At 43.9% G+C, this 6,759-nt stretch overlaps 1 long non-coding RNA gene across 1 annotated transcript; it reads right to left on the bottom strand.

Moving 5' to 3' along the window:
• Positions 1-581: 581 nt before the first annotated feature.
• LOC115934943 (uncharacterized) lies at positions 582-5,086 on the bottom strand. Its single transcript, XR_004070671.2, has 3 exons — positions 4,899-5,086; positions 4,171-4,296; positions 582-732 (listed from the first exon to the last, which is right to left on the bottom strand). It is a non-coding gene; the product is annotated as an uncharacterized lncRNA (long non-coding RNA).
• Between the last annotated feature and the right edge of the window lie 1,673 nt (positions 5,087-6,759).

The following is a 6,759-nucleotide window of genomic DNA, read 5'->3' as shown; positions in this document are numbered from 1 at the left end:
TATGGGGAGGGCATCTCTGGAATGATGGCTTTATGACCTGCTTCAAGGGAGGTCATAAATACAGCAGGTAATTTGGCAAACCTTATTTCATATCTTCATCAACATTCAAGGGAGAAGGGCGAGGGGAAGGTGAGGGAGACCTTCCTGCTTCTGCCATTTTCTCCCATGCCGAGGTGCCATATTTGGGGCCAGTGTGTCCTGAACCCCATCACAGGCAATCACAGGGCAGGTAGGCTTATCTAAACATGTTCTTTCCTTTCCCTCACAATTAGTGTCTTGATGTCAGCTCCTTGATACTGAGCCTGGCTGAGCTTCGGAAGAAAAGCAGACCCCCGGACCCAGGACCCCCATGGTCTCCTGCTGCATTGAGAAAGATTAATGGTTAAAAAAAAAGATGAAAAGATTCTCTTCATACCTTCCTACCATATCAGAGAGGCCTGAGCCTACAAACCCTGGCCCCAACCCTGGGGTGTGGTTTACAAAACCAGCCAGAGACCTCCTCATCCTCTGCCGTCCCAATGGCACGTCCAATGAATTTTTTTTTTAGCTAGCAGTTGAATGTGATATTTTGCAAAGCACTGTGGTTTTTCAAACTTTATTTCAAGGGGTCTAGAAAATATTTTTATTTTCAGTTTTCTTTTTCCACTCTCTTTCTTCTCTGCTTGATTCACTTGATTTCCTTCTTAGTATTTTGTCCGTGAAATTCCTCAGTATTGTTCCTTGGATTAATATCTGAAATACAAAATGCAATCTTGTTTGGAAAATTAAAAGAAAACTATAAGTGCAGGTAATGGGGCTTGAGGAGCAGCGGGAGAGAAGAGGGGTAGCTGCAGGGGCTGGAGGGCCATAGTCCAGTGAGAATGGCAAATGATTTGATATAATTTCAAGACTAAAAAAATATAGATTTTTACCATCCTAAATCCATTTAACTGCTCAAATGATTATTGCTCCCCTGGTGTTTATAAAAAAAAAATTGCAATGAAAGGAGACAGACTTACACAGATTTAAAAGAGTTTTTAGAAACCATTAAACCCACGAAGTCTGTTGTTGTTTTTTTTTCCCGATTGTTATGAATCCTAACTTAACCATTTCACTGTCTGCAGAAAAGGGACAGTGGCATTCTGTGGTCAAAGGGGTGGCTCTGGACACCGCCTCTGCATTCCTAGCTGTGCCAACAACTCTCTAGGTGATCAAGGGCAAGTCATCTCACCTTGCCAAGCCTGTTTCCTCCTTTTAAAATGGGAGGTCGGCCAGGCACGGTGGCTCATGCTTGTATCCCAGCACTTTGGGAGGCCGACGCATGTGGATCACCTGAGGTCAGGAGTTCGAGACCAGCCTGGCCAACATGGTGAAACCCTGTCTCTACTAAAAATACAAAAATTAGCCGGGCGTGGTGGCACACACCTGTAATCCCAGGTACTTGGGAGGCTGAGGCAGGAGAATTGCTTGAACCCGGGAGGCAGAGGCTGCAGTGAGCTGAGATCATGCCATTGCACTCCAGCCTGGGCAACAGAGCGAGATTTTGTCTCAAAAATAAATAAATAGGCTGGGCGCAGTGGTTCACACCTGTAATCCCAGCACTTTTGGAGGCTGAGCCCAGTGAATCACCTGAGGTTGGGCGTTTGAGACCAGCCTAACCAACACAGTGAAACCCCATCTCTACTAAAAATAGAAAAAATTAGCCAGGCATGGTGGCGCATGCCTGTAATCCCAGCTACTCGGGAGGCTGAGGCAGGAGAATCACTTGAACCTGGGAGGTGGAGAGCCGAGATCGCGCCACTGCACTCCAGCCTGCGCAACAAGAGTGAAACTCCATCTCAAAAATAATAATAATAATAAAAAATAAATAAATAAAAATAAAAAGTAAAATGGGGGATCATTCACAATTGTTCTCAGGGTATTGTCAGGATTAAATGAAACAATGTGTGATAAGCCCTCACTAAAAAGTCTGTCATATGGTGAATGCTCAATACATTTTATTTTGGAATGTTACATGAATAGAATTACTGCAAGTAAACCAAGATTCAGTCATTGGCAGAGAGTTGCATGAAAGCTCTGCAAGAGATGGAGATTGCAGGGGAAAGTTCCCTAGGCCTTTTGCTCCATGTATTGAACACAGCAGATGTCAACCTGGAGTGATTTGCTCCCCAGGGGACATTTTCACACTAGTGTGTGTGTTGGTGGGAGTGGGAAGTGCTACTGGCATCTACTGGGTAGGGCCAGAGATGCCGCTTAACATCCTACATTGCACAGGACAGTCCCTGCAACAGAGTTATCTGGCCTCAAATGCCAACCGTGCAGAGGTGAGGACTAGCACAAGAGAACTAGCACAGTCCCTTTAGCCTCTTAGCTCCAGGAGTAATGCTTTCCTTTATGGCTAAAAAAAAAGTTGTAAATGGAGTTGAAACCTCCCTTGCAAAGATAATGACAATGAGAGAAGTCTAGCATGGCCACCTCCATCTTGCTTCTAGACTCACAGGCTGGCTATCCTTGCTTAGTTGTGGGCACAGGCCAGGCTAACCACGGGAAGAATTTAGTTTATTGTTTAACTTTGAAGCAAGGATGATAACAGTCCCTTCCTTAAACTGATCCCCTCCTTGTTCCGGGGCTGAAACCATCTTTGGTAAGACTAATGAAAGACCACAAGATTAGGATTATGAAGTTGAAACATTTCAAAATGATACAAAAATTGAATAGCCTTCTTGGTTTGGGGAGGGGGCGATGGCAGTATACAGAATACACTGACCTTGCCACTTTATGAGCAAAAGGTAGTTGTGGCTTACAAAAAAATGTTTCATAATATCCACAGGAAGTGAATAAAGATTCCCCTGTTGTCCCATTTGAATGCTATGCCACAGTTAGGAAGGTCAAAAAGTTTTGATTATATGGCCACCTTTGTGGTAAGAATGGAGGTTCCAGTAATCTTCATAAAGTTGGTAGAAGTGGGTTCCATAAAATGTTTCAAAGTTAGAATGCCCCTCAGAGCACTGAAAATTTGGTCATAGAGGGGAAACATCTGCAAGCACATGACTTTATGATGAGCATTATATTTTTCATGATCAGTATTATATTTTGAAGAGCTCCCCAACTGACCATGATATAATAACGACGTCTATCTTCAAAACACTTAGCACTAGAGAGAGACTTTAATGGAATCTGAAGACCTGTACAGCCAGAAAGAAATCTCCTTGACATCCACATGAGTGAAAAAGACAGCATGGAATAATGCTCAGTGTTAGGGAGAACACTGATCCAGGAACCTGAAGATCCGACCAGCTTCTGACTGACTACATATGTGATCTCGGGCAGTCGTCAAGCCCTTTAGTTCAGTCCCGTCAGTAAAATGAGGATGGATGTTGGCATCTGCTCTGTGTACCCCAGTGGGCTGTGAACATTTGCGAAAGTTTCACGAATCACTGACTAAACAACCAGTGTCTTACTATTCTTGTCAAAGGGTAATGAGAGTTAGAATCAAATTGTATCCTATTAAGGAAATATGTTTATAACCAAATTATTTCCTAAGAACTTCATGTTTCCTGGCATAGTCTTTCATTTCTCTCCTAACATAAAATCTGTCAGGAAATCTATGTTTCACTGGGTAGAAAGCTGCATATCCAGTAAACATATTTTATAATGTCTTATTTTATGGCCATCTCCTCTGGTCATCTAGACAGGATCTTTTGGAGGTGACCCTAGCCAGAAATCTTTTCATGGCAATGGAGAGAAACCCATCCAAGTTAGTAAAAATGAAAGCTTGTTACAAAAACTAAATAAAAAGCAGCAGGTCATCTCATATGCATCCCAATCAAAGTAAAACCACTCTTCATATAAATCTCATCCCAAACCCACAAATGACAAAATCAGCCCAGTCAATTCCCCCAAGCCCATATGACCTTACTGCTCCAGTACTCATCACTGATGTACTACAATTTCTTTCTTTTTTCTTTTTCTTTTTTTGAGATGTAGTCTTGCTCTGTCACCCAGGCTGGAGTGCAGTGGCGCGATCTCGGCTCACTGCAACCTCCACCTCCCGGGTTCAAGCGATTCTCCTGCCTCAGCCACCTGAGTAGCTGGGATTACAGACAGGCGCCATCATGCCTGGCTAATTTTTGTATTTTTAGTAGAGACAGGGTTTCACCATGTTGGTCAGGCTGGTCTGGAACTTCTCACCTCATGATCCGCCCGCCTCAGCTTCCCAAAGGGCTGGGTTTACAGGCATGAGCCACCACACCTGGCTGATATACTATAATTTCTGCATCTCTTAGTTTAATCTCTGTCCTTCCTTTATCTTCTTGCCTGCAAAACAGATGCCATTCTGTTGTCTCCACATCAGCTTCCTTTTTAGCACTTCAAGTTCAAAGTGCATATCACCAAAGCAATAGAGGGACAAGGACATTGGGAAGGGTACTTACACAGAACCACCTTTGGATAGGGTGCTTAACCGCTCAGTGCCGCAGTTTCCTCATCTGTAAAATAGGAATAATATTATTCCCAACCATAGTGCCTGATCCATGATGCTCAGCATTGGCCATTGTCATTATTAATTTTAGGGATAGGTAAATGTATGAAACTGACCAAAAGCAGGCATAGACCTGCATAATCCAAACTCTACCAAATTCTAAAATAAGATGAGCTGTATTGAGCTTGTCAGGTACGTTTCCAATGTAGGTGACTTGGCCTCCGTCTTGAAGGAAGTGATGGAAATGACTTGGCGGAGAGAGGTGTTTTGGTTTTCAATGGCTATGTAACAACTCATCCCAAAATATAGTGGCTTAAAACAATAGTAATTATTTATTTACTCACAATTCTGCAGTTGGGCAGGGCTTGGCAGGAATGGCTCACCTCTGCTGTACATGGCATCTATGAGCTGGACCATCCAAGGTGGACTTTTTACTTACATGATGGCATATCAGGTAAGAGCTGGCCAGGCATCTTTCTGTGTGATCTCTCCACCTGGCTAGCTTAGGTTTTCTGTCATGATGACAGTCTCAGCATAGTCCGACTTTTTACAATGTGGCCAGCTTCCCCCAAATACAAGAGGAGAAGCTTCCGGATCTTAGTGCCTGGACTCAGGAGTCCCAGAAATAATTTTCACCACATTGTATGCATTGCTCAAAACAGTCACAGGGCCAGCCCAGCTTCAAGAGGAGAAGACTGTACAAGCGCATGAGTCTCAGGAGGTGTGACTTACTGGGCTGCCCATGAAAGAGACGATGACGGGAGGTTAACACAGAAGCTTAGCTGCAGGAGATGGTACATGTGAAAATCAAAGCAAAGAAAACACACCAGGATCAGCCAAGATGAGCATGAGAATTGTGAAAAAGACTGGCCTGGCTGTTGTTTTGAGGGGTAGAAATAGAATCTGAGGGTTTATTTGAATCTAAGAGAGTTCTATCGTATCCCCTGTACTGTAAGATTTAAAGGTTCAAACTATGAAGTAACGGAAACCCCCACAAGTGTCCCTGGAAGCCATTGTCTTTTGGGAATTTGAATGTCTTCTTTCAACTCTAGGTCAAATTTATCTGTTGAACTCCTGTCAGTTTTTTAAACTGGGAGGCTCAGGAGCAGATACCAAGAGTCATAAAGGCCCTGGGTCAGGCCTCTAATAGGAAGTTCATTTCCATGGTCATTTTTTTCTTTTACTGTCTAGTACAGTACTTTTCCTATGTAGTCTTTCCCTCTATTTCTCTGTCTCCTGAAGCAGTAAAACCCTTAGTTTTCTATGGGCTGATTATCTTCCATAGGTATAGATCTAGAAAACTTCCCAAGGAAACAGCTCTGGGCTTGATTGATCCAGGGTGCTGTTTGGGGAGCTGCTCTCTGCCCCATGGTGCGGGTGTATGGCGTGGATATAGGGGAAGATCTGAGGTAGGTGAAGGGGTAAGGGGAGTGGTATTCAGTGTGACTGCTGATCTGGGGCTTGCAATGTATGCACCAGTGCTTCTCTCTCCTGGCCGAGAAATAGCGAGCTTAGGCCTGCCTCCAAGAGTCACTTCTGTCCCCTAGAGGGCTGGTGGAGCCTGATACCAGCAAGGCGTGCCCGCCACAGAGAAGGCATCACAGCTACATGTTAATTAACCAAGAGGACATGGTCCAACCTCACATCTCATTGTCAGAAAACGTTTTTACCAGAGGAAGCCATGCCAGGAGCCCAGCATTTGTGCTGAGCTGCGACCTGTCCTGCAGTTACAGCTGAGAGAGGGTCAAGTCTTCCTCTTCCTTAGCCCCTGTCTCCTCTTGTCTCTGCCTTCTAAGGGAACTACTGCCTCACTCCACTCCTGCCTCTTAGCCCTCCAGAGAGTCCATCCCCTCTCCTCCTTTCCTCATTCTAATCACCAAACATCTCTATGGTGCCTTCAGAATGTGAGATTTTTTTTTTTTTTAATGCATGCAGTTTTGTTTTAAAGCAGCGTTAGTCTTAGGGTTCATTAATTAAAACATCACACTTAACTGGACCATTAACTCATTCATGGCTAACTTCTCATGGCTAGATCCCCTGCACCCACTCTTTCTGCCAGTTCCTAGGACTGTTGAAACACGAATGAGCTGTAAACAGGTTTGAGAACGGTGCAGGGAGTTTCAAGATTAGCTTTCCTTTTTCTGTTCATCAGAAGGAAAAGAAATTAGATTTTGGAGTCATTTGACAAGGGTTAGGAGGGGGGCAAGGAAACTGTTACTTAATTATTAATAATCTTTTTAGAAGTCGCATAGGTTTATCACTCAGGAAAACCCATGGGAGGTCATATTACCGCCCTGGCA

Source organism: Gorilla gorilla, chromosome 5 (genome assembly GCF_029281585.2).
Source record: "Gorilla gorilla gorilla isolate KB3781 chromosome 5, NHGRI_mGorGor1-v2.1_pri, whole genome shotgun sequence".
NCBI classification, from domain to species: domain Eukaryota; kingdom Metazoa; phylum Chordata; class Mammalia; order Primates; family Hominidae; genus Gorilla; species Gorilla gorilla.
The sequence above is the reverse complement of the archived record's forward strand: the minus strand, read 5'-3'. Positions and strand labels throughout refer to the sequence as shown.